At 43.3% G+C, this 20,155-nt stretch overlaps 1 long non-coding RNA gene across 1 annotated transcript; it reads left to right on the plus strand.

The window, feature by feature from the left end:
- Positions 1 to 595: 595 nt before the first annotated feature.
- Positions 596 to 19,257, plus strand: LOC128627322 (uncharacterized). Its single transcript, XR_008391485.1, has 4 exons — positions 596 to 2,787; positions 7,318 to 7,412; positions 13,453 to 13,508; positions 19,004 to 19,257. It is a non-coding gene; the product is annotated as an uncharacterized LOC128627322 (long non-coding RNA).
- The last annotated feature ends 898 nt before the right edge of the window (positions 19,258 to 20,155 follow it).

Here is a 20,155-nt window from a genome sequence, read left to right on the forward strand (position 1 = left end):
AAACACAGAAAACAATTAGAAGGCAATTAAGTCCAGCTGGAAAGTGACTGAGTGTGATAATGACTCAAAGCTGAGGGCACGACCTGGGTAAATGCAGCAACTTCACCTGTGAGTTTGGGCTTGAAGCCAAAACTTGGCCAGGAGAACCTTCTGGCTCACATCTCACAGGGCTCTTAGGTTGGGAGGCCTGGCACATAATAGGTGCTCAGGAAAGCATGACTGCTTTCACCAAGCCTCTGCTTTCTAGTCTGAAAAATGGAGACAGTATCCCTACTTTGCTGAGTTCTGTGGATCACTTAGAAAACTTATGTGATACACCTAGCAGGATTTCTGAAAGGGATAGGTCTTTGGTAAATAGGTCTTACTAGTGTTGACACACAAAGTCAAAACTGCTTGGAGGAGAAAGTGAACCCTGACTCACAGGTAGTGTTTAGAGAGGCACATCATTCCACCTGCCCTCTTGTTTAATCAGGTCCTTGCATTCCGATAAAAGCATCAGCAGGAAAACAATGCTAACTTGATATTTGTAATGCAGGAGCTCCAAACCAAGGGGCCGCACTTGTGTTCATGATATTAAAAAAAAAAAACAAAAAAACCCACCTGGAGGACCAGCCGATGTGGATATGCTGTTTATCACTCAGGTGACAGGGGAGTGCCCCAGTGGCAGTGGATAGGGCAGGAAACTGCACCTAGCCCCTGGCCTTGGTGCTACTTACAGAGCTGGAGAGGGGGTAGCAACAGTAAAGGGAACAGCGGGGCATGTGAAAACTCTACACCTTTGTGATAAACGCAGGAGCCTTGAGACACAGGGACCTTGAGAGGGCTGGGACATGCAGATACAGACTGTTTCCCTCATTCCTTATGGCTGCTGGCCAGTCAGCCATTTGTTCCCTGATGTTGCAGAGGGACCACGTCCTGAGTTACCTGACACTCCACACTGACATTGCTCCTCCACCTTACAATCTTTGCATTAGTCCTCCTGGTCAGGGAGTCCCTGGGTGATCCTGGCACGTTGCATCCATATGCTGCAAATACAGTACAGGCTACTACTCCTCCAGAAGAACAGAATAAAGTGAAGGCCAAGGAAGACATGACTCATCTTACCTGACCAGACAAGTCCTAAGAATCTGACAAAGAAGCCAGGACCCTGCTTGTGTGGGGATATGGAAGTCTCTTCCCACCTGATCTAAGGGAGACGAGGGAGTGGGATCTGAGGCTGGAACAGAGAGGCTGTTGGCTGATTCTTCTAAAGCAGGGTTAGATGGAATCCCTGAAGTATCACCATCTTGATATGGGATTGTTATATCCAATTCAACCATCTAGTCCTGGCAACAAGTCCATTCAGCCAAACCTTTGAGTCTCGTTTCAGGAGGTGGCAGTGCAGACGGGCTTCTAAAATGAGGCCTATGCTATGTAAACAAGCAACCAGGTGTGAAAACAGAAAGAATGTAAAGGTTAATGAACACAGCAGATCAAAAACTAGCTTCTGAGTCTGCAAGAATGTCAGATGAGAAGACTTCCAAACGCAGGTCTTTTGCTGAAATGAAATTAAGCAGTGACAATCTGATAGATCCTCTTTGCACTTTAAATGTCTCTGCTGATGTCATCAGGTACTCAGGCAAATTCTGTATGGCAGCTACTGCATAAGTACTTCTCATAATTCTAAAGCAAAGGATGAAAGAAAAATAAAATTCTAGTTTGAAAGAAAACTAGAAAAATTCAGGATCCAGTCTAGTTAATAGTTAAATAAAATTTTACAGACATTCACTGTATTAAGTCTAATTTCCATAATTGTATATAATAGCTTTTATTGAAAGGTATTTTCTCTAAAATCACTGTCATTTTTATTAGAGCCAAATCAAGACCAATTTATTTACTGCATTAAGTCTAGTTTCAGTTTGGCTCGATTATTTGCAGAAACGTAACAGGACTAGGAACTGATCATACAAGCTTTCTTAAATCTACTTTGCTGGAACAGTACAAAGAATTCCTAGGTAGAGCTTTAGCCCCTCAAGTTCTCGAGGTCCCCAAAATGTCTTGAGGTTCCTTCCTTGCCATCTTACAGGAAAGCAACTTTCGCTCCTTACCTGGAAAGAGTGCCATGAACCACGTGACCAAGCAAGGTACCCGGCTGTTTCTCCAAGGGCTCTTATTGGCTTCAAAAGTCAATCTCAATTCCTTTAGGTTTTCGGGTGACACCCAGAGCCCAGGCATGACTCTTTTAATCATGACATTCCAGACAAAGACTTGGTTAATAAAACCACAATTGGAAATTGGCTTTATGTGACATTTTATAAAGAAATCAGATTCTTACTGGATTCATGCAAACAAACATATGGAAAGAGTAACAGCACACTTAATTAAGACTTCCAAATTCCAGAGGGATCTGGTAGGGAGAAAAATACAATTGCTTCAAAATTGCTTATGAAAGTGTAGTTTTAAGAGAAAAAATATTTTCTTTTTTTAAATTTAAATTATTTTATTGTTCAGTTACAGTTGTCTGTATTTTCTCCCCACCCCTCCCCCCAACCCTCTCCAAACCCACTTTCCTCCCTTGCTTCCACCCTCCCCCTTGGTTTTTTGTCCATGTGTCAAAAAAGGCTTTCTTATGTCTAGAAAACAAAAAATTAAAAGTTAACAGTATTTTTCAACAAAAAGTTATAAAACTCACAATTATCTTCAATTTATTGTGTCCCATAATTAGTTTCTGTTACTCTGATCATCTGCAAGCACCTCGATAAATCCACTTACTTTATGGAGCTCCAGCAGTCTCTACATAGTTCAAAGGTATGATCGAAAAATCCATTCTCAGAAATATACAATCCAAAACAAGTCAGAGTCCTCTTCATGAACCCCTCCAAAGACATTATATATTGTTGCAAATGTATTAGAGTAAACAGTGGCTGTTTATAAAAGCCTAAAATGACATGGTTATAGACCTGATCATAATGCAATTGACACTGCAAAGGAATTTGCTTCTTTTGCATCAACAATTTAAGATAACTAAAATTACAAGGGAAATTATATCAGAACTTTGCAGAATCTTGGAGATTTTTATATAATCTTTAGAACAACTACCTTAGTAAAAATGTATGTATACAAATAGAATATACTTATATTTATCTGACAAAGCTTCCCATATACTTCAAGCATATTAAATAGGCCTAATTAGTTCAAAATTTCTTCTTAATAAGGAGAAAGAACAAATTCTTGAGATATTCCAGGGACCTACTGAAATATCTCAAAGCCATTTCTAGGTTAAGAAAAAGTCTCTTAAAATTTAGACCCTGGGAGGCTGTCAAATAAACTTAACCAAAAGATATAACAAACTTTTAAAAATACAACACATTTTTATGCTAATAATATTAAAAGGCATTAATTAAAACCAGTTTTGAGATCAAATAATGTGTCCAGACCACAGATCCTGCTTAATTTATATGTGCTTACTTTCTTTAAGCCAGTAGATTATCACACCCTAGTTATGCCATCCGGAGGCAGAAAATGCACCACATGTGACACAGAGACAAAAGACATGTCACATAAAGACCACACACACACAAACTGAACACAAAAGGCCTATGCATATCATTTTAATTACTAATTTTTATAGCAAAAGTACAGGATTTTCTCATCTATTTCCTCCCTCTGCACCAGGGGTGTCAAACTCATTTTCGCCGGGGGCCACATCAGCCTCGCTGTTGCCTTCAAAGGGCCAAAGGTAAGTTTAGGACTGTGTAAATGTAACTGCTCCCTAACTAGGGGCAAGGAGCTCGGCGCTGCCGCCGGGTAGAAACAAGGTGGAGGGCCGGATTCGGCCCGGGGCCTTGTGTTTGCCGCCTGTGCTTTACACAATCTTTCTTCAATTTGCACAGATCCTCTGCACCTCTCCTAGTCCCTTTTAGTGTCCTCTCTTACTCATCTAGAAATTAGGACAGTTTACTTTTAACTCCATTTCTTTCAAAATATATTGCCATAATTTACAGCTTTTATAACCAAAATCATTTTTCCCCAACTTAATTCAATTTTTACTGAAAAAAGTAATTAGCATTCTTTAGACTGACAAATTTATGAATACATTTCATAACTTTCAGAAACAGTTTTTTCCATTGGCAAGTGCACTCACGTTTTTATTGTCTTCCCAGTCAGGGCACATGCCTGGTTTGCAGGCCGGGTCCCCAGTAGGGGACGTGCAAGAAGCAACCACACATTGACGTTTCCCTCTCTTTTTCCCTCTCTTGCCTTCTAAATAAATAAAGAAAGAAAGAAATCTTTAAAGAAATCTTTTTTAAAAGTTCTACAAGTCCTCTGGGAGTGTTAGGAACATCCCCCTAATCCTGGCTTGCCACCTCATTCCACATTGAAACAGTGGACCACCCCAGGATTCCTCCAGCTAATCTCCCTGGGATTGCCCCCAGTCACCCCAAAATTTCCCCTCTCCTAACCCCGCCTCTCCCATCCAGCATGTTGTCATTCAGCAATCAACAGGGGTACTTTCTGGAATATCCTGTTCATGATGCCAACTACAACACAATTCAAGCCAGGTGGCTGCACTTGTGTTCATGATATTCCAAAAAAACACCTGGAGGACCAGCAGATTACATGCCCTTTATTATTCAGGTTACAGGGGAGTGCCCCAAGGGCAGAGGATAGGGCAGCCAACCACATGCCGCCTCTGGCCTCAGTGCTACTTACAGGGCTGGGGAGGGGATTAGCCACAGTAAAGGGAACAGCAGGGCATGTGAAAACTCTACACTTTTGTGATGAACACAGGAGCCTTGAGACACAGCTCCCTTGAGAGGGCTGGGACATCCAGATACACACTGTTTCCCTCATTCCTTATGGCTGCTGGCCAGTCAGCCATTTGTTCCCTGATGTTGCAGAGGGACCACGTCCTGAGTTAGTTACCCCACAATATTTCGCTAGGCCTTGGAATACTCTGCTGCGATTATTTCTTCACCTGTCACTTGGCTTACCTTGGTTGAAATTTGTTGATGTTCTCTCTATGGCTTCTCCTTGATCTTGCTTCTCTTCACCTTGACTGATCTCACAGACTGTGACAAGGGGTTAGTCAGCTGCAGCCTGACACACAGGTGTTGGAGGCTTTCTCTAGAGACATCTTTGCAGACAAATGTTGTCCAAGCTAGAGGCCATCAAGCAGTCAGTCATCAACGCTTGTTTTTTTCAAAAAGATACGAATTTAAAATACAGAAAAACTCTACTAATCCATAGAATTAGGTGGTGTCATAGAATCAGACGAAAGCAAGGGACTCTTGCCCTGGATAGATATTATTGTATTTTTCAGGCCATAAGATGCACCTAGGTTTTAGAGGAAAACAGGAAACAAAATTTTGAAGGGAAAATGTGGTAAAATATTTAATAACATAAATAACAATGTTTCACCAATGTAAATGTAAACAGAACTCAACAGCAGCATCAACAACCATTATTTCTCCCAAATTTGGTGCGGGCGGGGGAAGTGTGTCTTATAGTTTAAAAAAATACGGTATATACAAACAAAAATGTTGATGGGTTCACAGCACCCCTGAAGTCTACCCATAGACTCGGGGTTCTACACACCATCGAGTGAAGGACTCTTCATTCAGTTGATTGCTACAATGGGACAAATTCAGAGTTCCATAGTCAACATAATTTCTTATTTTCTTGTTCCTATCTTTAAAAATACTTGTTTAAAAACCAAGTATTTTAGTGGATTAGTTTTGGTCTTTATACACAAGCTCCCTAAATACAGTAAATCCTCACTTAACATCATCAATAGGTTCTACGACTTGAAGCAAAATGACATATCACAAAACCAATGTTACCATAACTGATATTAACAAGAATTAAATTCCTATAGCATCGATATTATAATGGAATTACTTGGACATTAACATTTAAGGACTTATTGTATAAGCCCCAGATATCACTACATGGTATTCCTAGCTGCCTGTGAGATACCACCATCTGTGGGCACCTCCACTTTGCAGTCACAAAATACCAGAACTCTCTCCCTTCACTTCCCTCCCCGCCAGCCCACTTCCTTCACTTGGGATCCAAGCGGAAGATGGGTGGTGCATTGGACAAAGGGGCAGCCCCCCACCGGTGCCTTACCCTAGTCTCCACACACTGCTTCTCTGAGACTGTCTGGCTTACTGGCGGAAATCTTGCATCCCGCGGAATCTGAAGGGAGAATTCAGAGGCCAGTTGGAATATGCTCAGCTTCATGGAAGCTGAGATCTCGTATTGTGCAGGGAGCATGATGCAGTGCCTAGTGGGATCTGAGGAGTGACAAGACAAGACTATCTGGGGGATAAACTGATGGGCACTTTTTATTTCTAACATACCTTGTATATGGCTATTACTACTCATTCCATAAAGTCTTAGGATATGATTAAACCATCTGCCTAAGTCCTGAGCTCAGTTAGCAGAGTAACAATAACTTGCTGTGGCTCAATAAATCTATTTACTTTCTTGAAATTAGAAAAAGTAAATTAAAAAATTTAAACATTGGATAATATATATCATTCCATATTTTTTAATCCAGACAGCAAAATGAGCCCCTAGCCTTACTATTAAGGTGGAGTGACCCTCAGGAGGGAGCTCAGCCTGCCCACCACCATTTTATCCCTGTGAGACTAAACCTTCCGGGTTGTACTTCTGACCCACAGCACTTTAAGGTAATACATTTACACCGCTTTCAGCCATGAAGCTGGTGGTAATTTGTCACAGCAACCACAGAAAACTAATACAGGTATGTACAGAGTAAACATTATTGCTACTTTTATATCAGTCAGAAAGGATGAGATCAGGATAATGGAAGAATGAGGTGCTGGCAGAGGCTGCTGTTCCAAATGCATCAGGAGGCAGGGACTTCTGGGAAAGATCTGTGTACTGTATATTGATTTGCCAAATGCAACTCAGGCAGACAGCCTTCTCTTAGGGCATATCTGTGGTCAAGTGGCCAAGGAAGAGCTTGTGTGGCTAATTTTATACCTCCCAATGGTTCAACCATAAAGACTTTTCTCTTTTTTTCTTACATTCTCTTTGTAGACCATATGAATTTAACAGAACAGAAAGATATTTGAAATATAATATTTGTTTATAAAAACAGTCAAAAAAGAAGTTACAAATTAACATGTACCAAAACATAAAACTATATTGGTAATAATAATAATAACAAAAATAAAGATAATGCTGCAGTCTTTGTAACATGGTGTGTCATGGCATTATTCTGTAACTGGTCCATCATACCTTAGCCCTATTAAACTTTATTTATTCTTTATTCTTACCTGAGAGCATTTCCACTTGCTTTTTTAGAGACAGAGAAGAAGGGAGAGAGAAACACCAGTATGAGAGAAGCATTGATGGGTTGCCTCTGTACGCACCCAGATGGAGGATTGTGCCTGGACCAGGTATCGTGCCTAGTCCACTTCTGGACTGGGGGTTACATGCATCTGTGCCCAGATCGGGATGAACCCACAGCCTAGCTATGTGCCCCGACCAGGAACTGGACCCACAAGCTTTCGGTTACAGGATTACACTCCAACCCCTGAGCCATACCAGGCAGGGCAGCCCTGTTAAATTTTAACTACCCTATTTGGGGGATCATAAGACACACCTAGGTTTTAGAGAAAGGAAATAGAAAAAAACTGAAGCAAAAAATGTGGTAAAACATTTAATAATATATTTTGCCAATGTAAATGTAATCGGAATGCAACAGCAGCATTAACAACCATTATTCCTGCCAAATTTTTCAGGGGGAGATGCATATTATAGTCTGAACAATACGGTATAATGATTATACTGTGCTTACATAAGAGAATGTTCTTGCTTGTTGACCCAAAATATTATGGGATGATGAGGCATTATGTTGACAACTTACTCTCAAGTGATTCTAGGAGAGAAGAGGTTTTTTGTACTATTTTTTGGACATACTCTAAGTTTGAGATTTTTTTTTTAAGTAATTTAAAAATCTTACAAAAGGAACTCATTTATAAATCACATGTATAACATTATACTTCACTGGCATAATTGGCAGACCGCATCCTCTGTAAATAATTTTATTTATATAAGATTGAAATCTACTATAATTTTTGCCGGCCAAGATGGAGGCATAGGTGAAAATACTGTACCTCCTCCCACAACCAAATTTAAGGACAACAAAGATTTAGAAACAAAAACACAACCAGAACAGACAGAAAATTGAACTGTACCAGAGTCCCACAACAACAAACCATTCATCCAGACCAGTAAGAGGGGAAGAGTCAGCGGCTGGCAGAAAGAGGCAGTGGTTAACAGAACCCGGTGCAGGGCGGGGCCGGGGCGGGGGTGGGGGGGATGAGGAATGCAAGGCGGTCGGCAGACCAAGGACACACATTTGTGTACAGATAAACCAGGCAAAAAAAAGGGCAGTGAGACAGACTGCACAAGCCAGGGTCCCAGCGACGGGCTCTAAAGCCTAAAAGCACCGAATGGAAAAACTTTCAGGGGTCGAGGTGCCAGGAGAGGCTCCCAGCATCACAGGAGAGTTCATTGGAGAGACCCACAGGGTCCTTGAACATATACAAGCCCACCCACCCAGGTACCAGGCCAGAAGGGCCCAATTTGCTTGTGGGAAGCGGAAGAGGGGACTGAAATCCGAGAGAGCGGAACAAGCGCAATTGCTCCCTCTCTGACCCTGGCCCCACTTACAGCATCACAACCCAGTGACTGGGTTGACCCCCCCGATGAACACCTAAGGATCCGCCCCTCATACATAACAGGTGCAAACAGACCAAAACATTATGGCTCAAGCAGAACAGATCAAAGCCCCAGAGCCAATACTTCTAAGCAACTAAGAGATAGCCAACCTATCAGGTGCACAGTTTAAAACACTGATGATCAGGATGCTCACAGAACTGGTTGATTTTGGTCACAAATTAGATGAAAAAATGATGGCTACACTAAGTGAAATGAACCAAAATGCAAAGGGAATCCAGAGTGATGGAAAGAAAACTGACACTCATCAGTGGAGTGGACCAGAAGGAAGAAAGAAACAACCACACAAAAAAGAATAAAGAAACAAGAATTCAAAAAAATGAGGAGAGTCTTAGGAACCTCCAGGACATCTTTAAATGTTCCAACATCTGACTTATAGGGGTACCAAAAGGGGAAGAGGAAGAGCAAAAGTGGAAAACATAATGAGTTTATTATTATGAACAAATAATAAAAGAATTTCCCCAATCTGGCAAAGGAAATAGACTTCCAGGAAATCCAGGAAGCTCAGAGAGTCCCAAAGAAGGGGGACCCAAGAAGGAACACACCAAGGCACATCATAATTACATTAGCCAAGATTAAAATGAAGGAGAGAATTCTAGAAGCAGCAAGAGATAAGGGGACAGTTACCTATAAAGGAGTTCCCATAAAACTGTCAGCTGATTTCTCAAAAGAGACCTTACAGGCAAGAAAGGGCTGGAAAGAAGTATTCCAAGTCATGAAATCCAAAGACCTACATCCAAGATTGCTCTATCCAGCAAAGCTTTCATTTAGAATGGAAGGGCAGATAAAGTGCTTCTCAGATAATGTCAAGTTCAAGGAATTCATCATCACTAAGCCCTTATTATATGAAATATTAAAGGGACTGATCCAAGAAAAAAAATAAAAATGTGAACAGTGAAAGGACAACAAACTCATAGTTATTAACAACCACACCTAAAACAAAAGCAAACTAAGCAGACAGCTAGATCAGGAGCAGAAGCATAGAAATGAAGATCACATGGAGGGTTAGCAACAGGGAGGTGGGAGGAGGAGAAGGGGGGAGAAGGTACAGAGAATAAGTAGCATAGACGATAGGTAGAAAATAGGGGGAGGGCAAGGGTAGTTTGGAAAATGTAGAAGCTAAAGAACTTATGACACATGGACATGAACTAAATGGGGGGAAATGTAGGGGGGCAGTGTGCAGGGTGGAGGGGAGTGAAGGGGGGAAATGGGACAAGTGTAACGGCATAATCAATAAAATATATTTTTAAAAAGATTGCAGTATATTACTCAACTCCACACTTTGTCAATACGTTTTTACTTTCAAACAATGAATAAGCTCAGTGTTTTATAGGGTCACATACTGTTTTAGCAGATGTAAATATAACCACATACTCTTTATGAGTAGATTTATCCTGTAAGACTTTTTTTCAGAGAGGGATTCTGTGATGCGTAAATGTTAAAACAAAAAATGAAAGTTTTTCCCTCACACATATTACTTTATTAGCCCCTCTCAGCTAAGTCTGTAGCCTGGCTCACAGATGAATGGACTTGGTGTGGCGACTGCCAGTAGCTCTGCACTGGGAGGCTTTCAGTCCACGCAGGGCTGGCTGTTGGATCTGAGATAACTGCCCCAACTGAGGCCACATAGTGTTATAGGGTGCAGCCAAGAGGAGGGCCCCAAATGGGGACTTGGAATGGGGTCCAGAATTCAGGGTGTCCAGGAAATATTGGAAATATATATAGGATGTCCTCCCTCCTCCCCCCAACACAGGTGTGAGTTGGGGGAAGGGAAAAATAGAGCAGGGCCATTGAGAGCTGTCTTGTATAGCAACAGCTTTGCAGCTAACCTCTGGCATGGTGATTTAACATATCTATAACCTTTAATTGGTTGCATAGATATGTTAAATAGCTGTGGCCATGCTCTGAGCCAGGGAGATGGAAGGGACTTCCTCCCCAAGATGTAACTGGGGGCAGGTCCCCCAGGTTGCAGCACCTGCGTGACAGTTGGGAGATGATCGGCTCCATGACATGGGGCCACACCTGCCCAGACTCACAATGGCAGCCTTGTAAACTTGGAAAGATATGGGAGTGCTGGAAAGTATGGCTGATTGTAGGAGTTGGAAATGGGGATACAGAGGAAGATTGGTGTGGGGATTTAAACCCACACTTGGCAGGCATTGAGAGAGATCCACATGGCTCCACCCTAGGGCAGATCTCTGCAGCTTAGGTGAGAGAAAGCTACACTTCGGGCAGAGTGGGGACCCCCACAGCTGGGGTAGAGAGAGTCACCATGAGGCTTTAGCAGAGAACTGCCACTTGGCTTTTGGCCAAAGTGGCGACCACCCCCACTCCCCACAGCTTAGGTGAAGAGGAAACCACACAGTTTGGCCAGAGTGCAGAACCCTGCAGCTCTGGTGGAGAGAAGAACCATGCAGTTTTGGCCAGAGTAGGGACCCCTGCAGCTCTGGTAAAAGAGGACCACACAGCTTTGGGGTGCTCCCTTTGGCTGCAGGGCCTGGGAAGCAGGAGAGACTTGGCCTGGAAAAAGGGTGAAAGAACTCTGCCAGTGGACCTTGAGAAGGTGCCACATGACTTTGGAGTAATTAGAGATCCTGCCTGGACGGTGACACAGCTGACAGTGCCAGCAACCTGAAACACGTACATGTGTTTCTTTTCCTGAGATACGGTACCCTGAATTAGGGCAGGGGGAGAAGGAAGTGCTGTGGGCATCTGTGGGTATCCTAAAGTACTTTGATATTTTAATGGGGACATTGGGTCACTACTTTAAGTCTGTATGGCTTTAAATAAACATTGCCTCCTTTCCTTTTCACAAACCTCTGGCATTGAGAGACGTCTTTCCTATCTGGGAGCAGACAACTGAGCCCAGTAGGGGGTCCTTTAGGTAATAGTATATCATAACCCCCTTGGCCAAGTATGGGTATGTGTGGGTTCAGTAACAGTTTTTGGCATTCCTGGGTGGGCCGAATATTGCCCCCCTTGGACCTCTGTTCTATAACAATAGCATTTCTTGTCCCTAGTCCAGTGCAGTCATACCTTCCACAGGCTGACACCCACCCTGAGTGAGGACAGATTCCACTCAGTGCTTCCCCTATGCTCTTTTATTCATCCAACAAGTACTTTGTTTTTTCTTTAATTTTTAGTTATTGATTTGAGAGAGAGATCAATATGTTGTTCCACTTATTGATGCATTCACTAGTTGATTTCCTGTGTCTTGACCAGGGATTGAACTTAAAACCTAAGCATATCATGACAATGCTCTAACCAACTTAGCTACATGATCACTACTACCTGAAGCCTGGTTAACTGTGTGAGGATGTTCCAGTAAGCAGTGAGAAAATCCTAGATCTCACTGGGTTCATATTTCAGCAGAGGAACAAGTCTCCCTGGCATTAAACATGGAACGTGTCATGAAGTAGGGAAGGGGGGGTGGAATGAGGAAGGGAAGAGTGGGCTGAGAGGCTACAACTCAAATAGGCAGGTCATGGAGGTTCATTTAAGCAGAGACATGAAGGCAGTGAGAGAGCAGGCAACAAGTGCTCTTAGCCAGAGGGCCTTGGGCAAAGGGATGAACTAATGCAAAGGCCCCAAGGTGGGACCAAGAAGAGGAGGAGGCAGGTGTGGTTACAGTGTAACAGGGTGCAGCCAGGTGGGGGCCCCCAGAAAAGGATTTGGGATGGGGTCCAGAGCTCAGGGTGTCCATAAAATATTAAGATGTCCTTACCACCTGCCCCCTAGGAAGAAGGGACAGATGGAGCAGGGCCATTGAGAGCTGCTTTGCATAGCAACAGTTTTGCAGCTAACCTCTGGAATGGTCATTTAACATATCTATAACCTTTAACTGGTTTCATAGATATGTTAAAAAGCTGTGGCCATGGTCTGAGCCAGGGGGATGGAAGTGACTTCCACCCAAGACATAACTAGGGGGCAGTTCCCCCGAGTTGCAGTGCCTGCGTGAGAGCTTGGAGTTGATTGGCTCCATGCCATGGGGCCATACCTGCCCAGACTAATGATGGCAGCCCAGTAAACTTGTAATAATACAGAAATACTGGCAGGTGTAACCAATTGTGGGAGGAGTTGGATTAGGGGCACAGAGGAAGATTGGCGTGGGGATTTAAACCCAGACATGGCAGCCATTGAGGGAGAGCCATGCAGTTTCAGCAGAGTAAGGATCCCCTCTTGGCGAAGTGAGAGAGAATTGTGGTTTTGGCGGAGTGCAGACCCCCCCCTTTCCCAGGTGAAAGGAAAAACCATGCAGCTTTGCCAGAATGGAGATCCCTGCAGCCAGGTGAAGAAGAAAGACACATGCTTTTGGTTGAGCGCGAACCCCTGCAGCTTTGGTAGAAGAGGCCCACGCGGCTTTGGGGTGCCCCCTTTGGCCGAGTGGCCTGGAAAGCAGGAGAGACTTTGACTGGAACTGGGTACAAAGAACTCTTGCCAGTGGACCATGGGAGGGTACCACAGTACTTTGGATTAACTTGGAGATCCTGACTGGATGGTCAACACAGCTGACGATACCAGTGGCCTAGAAAAACGGATGTGTGCTCCTTTCTTGATTTACGGTACCTGGAGTTGGGACAGTGGGAGAAGGGAGCGCTGTGTGGGTGCAGGTGTATACCCTAAAGGACTTTGATATTTTAATGTAGGCATTAGGCCTGCATAGCATTAAATAAACATTTTGTTTCCTTTTCATAGATCTCTGGCATTGAGAGATGTCTTTCCAATTGGCAGCGGACAGACGAACCCAGCAGGTATTAGTATACTGTCCTTGGGGGGGCCCCTGTTGTTCTGTAGCAGTTTTTTATTTTGGCATCCCTGGGTGGGCCAAATATTGTCCCCCCTGACCTCTGTTCGATAACAACAGCAGAGAGAAAGTGTGCGGAGTGGGGGGGCGGAGTATCAGGAAGTAGTCAGAGAGATGGTAGCAGCACCTATTTAAGTTATTTAAGACAGTAGGATTTTTTGGAGAGAGGGGAGTCACTGTGTGTTTGGAGCAGTTTGGTACAACACAGGGTGTGAGGAGCAACTGCACGAGGTAGCGGAGGCAGTTGGGGAATGCAGGGAGGCTAGATACAAGGCTTCTACAGGGAGTCAGGTGACCGGTGGGGGTGGCTGGGGCTGGGGTGCTGGCAGTGGAAGCAGAGAAAGGGGTCTGACACCAGGTTCTGAAAGCCAAGCTCCAAATCAGGCCATTCTTGATTTATCTTAAGTTCATGTGACCCCATCCTGTTAATTTAACAAGATTGCCCATAACTGCCTGATCCACTGATATTAAAACCTATCTTTGTGATCAGTTGAACTATAACTGTCTAATCCTGAGTGGAGGTAAAATCTTGGAAATTAATCATGTGAAGGCAAAAGATAAGTGGGTAAGAAAGAATGGAATGTTTTTATTCATGTTCTAGCTCAGTGATTCTCAAACTTAGTCACCTGGAAAGCTTGTTCAAGGTGACAGCCAGTGTGACAGCCAGGGGCCCACCCGCTGAGTTTCTGTCTCCGGAGGTCTGGGAGGAGGCTTGAGGATGCTCATAGCCTAGCAGCCCACAGTCAGTGTTGGCTGGTCCAGAACCACACTTAGAAAAACACTGACAGGGTTTTTGAAGAGTTCTCAGGACCAGAACCGAATCAGACTGTCTCAAGTGGAGAACTTAGGGAACATCTAATCAAACTGCAAACCAAATGCTTCCCCAGGGAGGCCACATAAAATGTGCAACAGCATAAGACCACGGATGCAGGAAGGTCTGGTAGCGGAGTTCAGGGTCCCACTGGTGTGCATCCACCTCTGACACCCGCCCCCTTGAACAGATTAGGAAGTCGATGCCCAAGGAGGTTGTGGTTACCCTAATTTCTATGAAAACATTTTGAGCTTCTATTCTAAGCTGCTAACATAACGTGAAGCTGAGTGGCCCTCACTCCTGCAATGTGTTGAGACAGTGATTCATTTGAAGTGAAAAAAGGCAAATGGTAACTATTTCTTTTATATAAAAGAAATGCATGTAAGATGTGCCTATGTTTGCCTTTTAAAATTTATGTATACATAGATCTCTCTAGACAATGAAATTATTGATAATTTTTTACTTTCTTCTTTGATTTGTGGCTTGAATTGCTTAAAACTCATTCATAATTTTTTATAACAGAGGAGAGAATACAATGTTTTTGCTGTGAAAATAAGAGCATCCAGATTTCTAGTTACTAATTTTCTGTTTAACCACAAGATGGAGCAGTTTACAACCGAATCAGCAACTAAATACCAAAAAGGCTGAAGGGGGTAAGATCCCTGCCCCTTTCCTGGATTCAGTCTAGGTGATTTCTGTACATTATGATACATCTTGAAAACACCTGGTGTGTTGACTATACCTTTAAATTAATCTATTGGAGCAAATCTCTGAATTCCAATTTATTTTTTTAATGTACATTTCAACTTATTATCCATTATCTTCCATGTTAAATTGGTTCTTTTTAATCAAAGGTAAATTTTCTGAGACTAGAAACCAAAGTTGTAATACACCCTTACTTAGCAACAGCTTCCTGTAATGAAGGGAAATTCTTGCAAACAAAAGTACAGTATCTACGGCTTATATCTCAAGCTGCTCTGCCCCCAATATAGATTGGATATCATCTGACTTCTTGTTACCATTTCAGAATGGGCACTTATATCATTGTTGTGAACCCTAACCATGAAAAAATTCCAAAACGCTCTAAATAAAATTATGGCAGGCCAGAGGGTGAAAGGAAGAGACAAGAGGGGTTAATCAGTTAACAACTGCAGGGCAGAACGATCAAGACCACTCACATTTCTGAGTGTAGTCCAGAACTTTGAATCAGCTTTATGGAGGTTATTTTTGCAATTAACTAAAGAGAATACCCAGGTGCCACCAACCACCAGGTGCCTCCACTTCCTGGTTACAAATGAACTTTCTGGACTGTTGCTCACAACCACTCCAAAGGAGCAGACCCTTCTTCCTCACAGACCCTGCACCTATCCCAGAACTAGCACCCCTTCTCCTTCCACTCCTGTATCTAAACCCGTGTAATTTCTTTCAAAATGGCTTACTTCTTTTGTCCCCAAACGGTATCCTTAAAAGAGCCCATCAGCCCCAGAACAGAAGACATGTCTTCTCCATTAGCCCTGCTGCCAGGGTTTTAGGCTGCACGCCCCAGAACCTGCCCCTTCTCTGGCTAGCATACGGCTCAAAAAACCCTTTTCTTTCTTTTTTACAGAAAAGCTTTCAGCCATGAGAGTATTTTGTTTGACAACCAATAATAAACTCCCTAAATGTTATTATCTGAAAAAAGAGAATTTAACTCAAAATAGAAGATGACAAATATTAAGAGATAGACTCACATACAGTACGTTCAGGACCGTGTTCCATGCTGAGGCTTGGATGAGAAGGCTGTGAGGTCGAATGAGGGTGTGCTGCTGGGCTCTGCTGGGGATGTGCCCAGGGAAGGAGAGCTGCAGTGTGGGAGACACTGGCCAGGAGGAGGCACCCAGTACTGTCAACACTCAATGTCCACATCATATGGGAGGGACTTCCGGTGGAATCACTGCATCACATAAAATCCATCTTAATGGACTTCAGCACCAAGGGAAAAATTCATTATGTTCTTTTTACAGTAGGACAATAATTAGTAATATATACGTCTGCTTGTTTGTTGTTCTAATCAGAATGGCACTGTCAGGAATCAAAAGGAGTTTTACAAATGGAGAAAGAAAAAAGTTACTCATAATCTTACCATTTACCCCAACCAATAGCTAGTGTCATTTTTAGGAATTCTATTGTAGTATATTTTTATGGAAAAGCATGTTTCACATCATTGTAATTAGAGTGTGTGTACAATTTGAAAATATTTATGCACTATCATAATCAGTTTTCTGTGTAGCTATAAGGTTCATAATTATAATTTTAATGGCCTCATATTATCCCATCCACTGAACAAACGTTCCATAATTTACTTAACTAGTTTCCATACCATTAGCCACATGTGCATTTAAAAATAATATTGTAAATAATGTGCCACAAGCACATGGTATGTATGCATGCTTTTTCATTCATTTATCCTGAAGGTAAATCCCCAGAACTAACTCCACTAAATCAATGGGCATGAACTATGACTTTATACCTATTGTCAAATGACTTCCAAAAGCAATTTGCTATTATTTCCAAGGTGTGAGTGTACCAGCTTCACTGTGTCTACATTAGCACAGAGCATTTTCACTTCACAAAGCTCCAGCTTCCCCACTGTCTCTGCCCAGTGGATGCAAGGCCATGCTTCTTGGCTCTTCTGTCTCAGTGTGTCTTACCACTGAAGGCTCATGCTTCTTCCCTACATCTCACTGTCACATTCCCAGACCTCCCAGGCCTGGTGCTGATGGCTGGCCTGGTTGCCCTCAGCACCAGTTCCTTGTGCTTGGTGGTGAATGTATTCTGCATTTTCCACTGGCCTACCAAAGGCCCTGGGCCCCACAGGATACTTTCTGTTCCATCTCCTCCCAGTGTGCTTCTCCATACTCTGTCCCATGTTCACTCTGCACCTCTCTGTCATGCCTCAGTGTGAGGCAACCTGACTCCTGCTTCTATGGAATGGCTCTTTACAAGATGCAAAAGTCAGTGGATATCCTTCAGGTGCCACACCCCCCCCCCCAGCTTTTCCAATCTCTGTGAGGCATTCGACACCATCCTTCCAGAAACTGTCTCCTGCCTTGCTTCTTCTTCCATGTCCTAACCTTCTGGCACTCCTCTCCAAGTGTCTGCTGACTCCTCTTTTTAACCCAGCCCCCAATCATTGCTGTTGCCCCAAACAGGAACATGGTGTTAAATGGCACATGGGGCAACACAATGAGACTCATCCCCCCTCTCCATGCTGTCATGTCAAAGGGGTGCCCTCTGCCCTGGCTTTGTGGCTCCCCAGTCCCTTGGTTTCAGTTTCCACCTTCCTTTCATTTGATACACATGATCCATGGACAAGCTAATGACTTCCCAATATGTGCCTCAAATTGAATGGAATTGGACTGCCTATTGGATACCTCTATATGAATGTCCTACAGGTGACTCAGATTCAGCAGATACCAAATAAAAGCATTATTTTCCCTTTAACCTTCTGATTTACCCATGTTCTCCTAGTGAATGGCACCACTCTTCAATATCAAGTTCAAAAGCTGTTCATCACTTCACACTCCTTCACCGTCTTCACCTCTATGGTCACTCACTCTGTGGAGCTTATTTACCCACCCCCTCCAATTTCTTCCCTCATGTTCATCCTTTACTGCTTCCTGAGTTCACCTCACAGCTCTCATCAGCCCCTGCCCGGATTTTCCAGCTGCCCTGCAAATGGTCTCCATTGCATAGCTTGTCTTTCCCACTCTATAGTCAGAGGTAAAGGGGTGCAGTATGAGTGGGTAGGCACTGCAGGCATACTTTCTGGGTCCAATTACACTATGTCTTCAGCTGTCTGTGCAACTTTGGGGAGGTTCTTTAACTGCTCTCCATTTGTTCATACATAAAATGGAGACCATAAGAGCATCTACCTCAGAAAATTAAGTGTGAGGGTGGGGTGAGGATTATAGGAATCAATATAGGTCAAGTTCTTGGGACAGTACTGGCACTTATTAAGTACCTATTAAATGTTACTTATTGTCGTCATCATCATCATCATTTTCTGCACTACTAGAGGATCTTTCTAAAGGAAAAAGCTGGTCTAACCAGGAGTTTACTCAAAACCATTCCATTCAAACAGATACTTTGTATGCCCATGTCCATAGCAGTGTTATTCTTGACAGCCAAAATGTAAAAACAACACAAGTGTCCATTGACAAAAGAGTGGATAAACAAAATGTGGTCTATACCTACAATGAAATATTATTCAGGAAATTCTGACATTGCTACAGCATGGATGAGACTTGAGGACATTATATGAAGTAAAGTAAGCCAGTCACAAAAGACAAATACTGTTTGATGTCACTTATATGAGGCAACTAGGGTAGTCAAATTCATGAGTCAGAAAGCAGAATGGAAGTTGCCAGGGGTTGGGGAGAAGAGAATAGGGAGTTAGTGCTTAATAGAGACAGAGTTTCACTTTGGGAAGATGAATAAGTTCCAGAGATGGATGGTGGTGTGGGTTGCATTCAGTGTGAATGTGCTCAATGTCATTAAACTATACAAGTAAAAATAATAAAAGGGTAAATTTTATGTAATTTTTACCAGAATAATAAAAAACTTTCAGTGTGTCCCCATCGTCTACACAGTTGCAACACCAAAGACTGTGGTCCAGGCTCTGAGGATCTATCTCAGTTCATCTGTTCCGGCCTCTTCTTCTACCTCTCCCTGAGCTGCAGCCACACAGTACCACTGTGTTCTCCTGGGATATGAACTTGGACAACACTCAGTCTCTGCAAGGGGCTCAAACTCCTTGCCCTCTGTATCTATGAGAGTTGGTTCACACCCACTTCCTGTACTTCTGGACTTTCACTTGGATAAATAAAAATATATAATTCTGGAATATTAGAAATTATGCTACAGGTTTTTCAACATGGCAGCAAGTAGGTGGAAGCTATATTTACCCCCTCCCAGGACTAGACCGGATTGTTCCTAAATTAAGGAACAATCACCCTGAATATCCAACCAACTGAAGTCTAACTGAAGTGCAATTTTATAGTCAAGGATTTACAAAAGAAGTCACATTGAGACTAGTAGAAAGGAAAAAGCTGTGAAAAGGGCTGGCCCCACTCCCACAGCAGCAGCTGATGTTGGGGAGAGATATTTCAGCAGTGGGGGTTTCCCCTGAGAACTATGGGGCCATAGCCAGGAGGAGGGGCCCACATAATATCTGGTTGTGAAAATCAGGAGAGATTCTGTCCCTTAGGGAGAGATGGAGTTTTCTACAGATACAGACACCCTCTTAAAGGGCCAATGCACAACATTTTGTTTGTAGTCACTCACCCTGGGCTCTGGTGGAGAAGACTAGATTTGTATGAGGAGAGTCTGGGGTTTGTGGTTCTAGGAAGGGAGATGAGGGGACAGCTGCTAGGATCCCTCTGCTGAGGCCCTCTTCCATACTGTAGGTGCCATGTTTCTTGGGTGGAGAATGACCCTCCAAGCAGCAGTAATCTGGGGGAAAGCAATTTTCCCACCCTCTGGATGCCTCTCACCTCACCTTGCAAAGCTTAAGCCCTGATGAGGAGTCAGCTGCCTTGGCTTGGGTGTAGAGGTCTGGGCAGACTCAGGGGCTGTCAGTGACTGAGTTGTCTGGTTTTGAGGTGGGGCCATTCCCTCCACTTTCCTGTGATCCTGACTGGTGCTTCCCCTTCGTGAGAGATCTGACAGAACCATCTTCTTGGGTTCTGGCAGCACCAACATCTGGGCCTCAGATGCCCTACCTGCCTGACCCCTACTGGCTC

This window comes from Artibeus jamaicensis, unplaced genomic scaffold (genome assembly GCF_021234435.1).
Source record: "Artibeus jamaicensis isolate MK-2021 breed Jamaican fruit bat unplaced genomic scaffold, CSHL_Jam_final contig_384, whole genome shotgun sequence".
Lineage (NCBI taxonomy): Eukaryota > Metazoa > Chordata > Mammalia > Chiroptera > Phyllostomidae > Artibeus > Artibeus jamaicensis.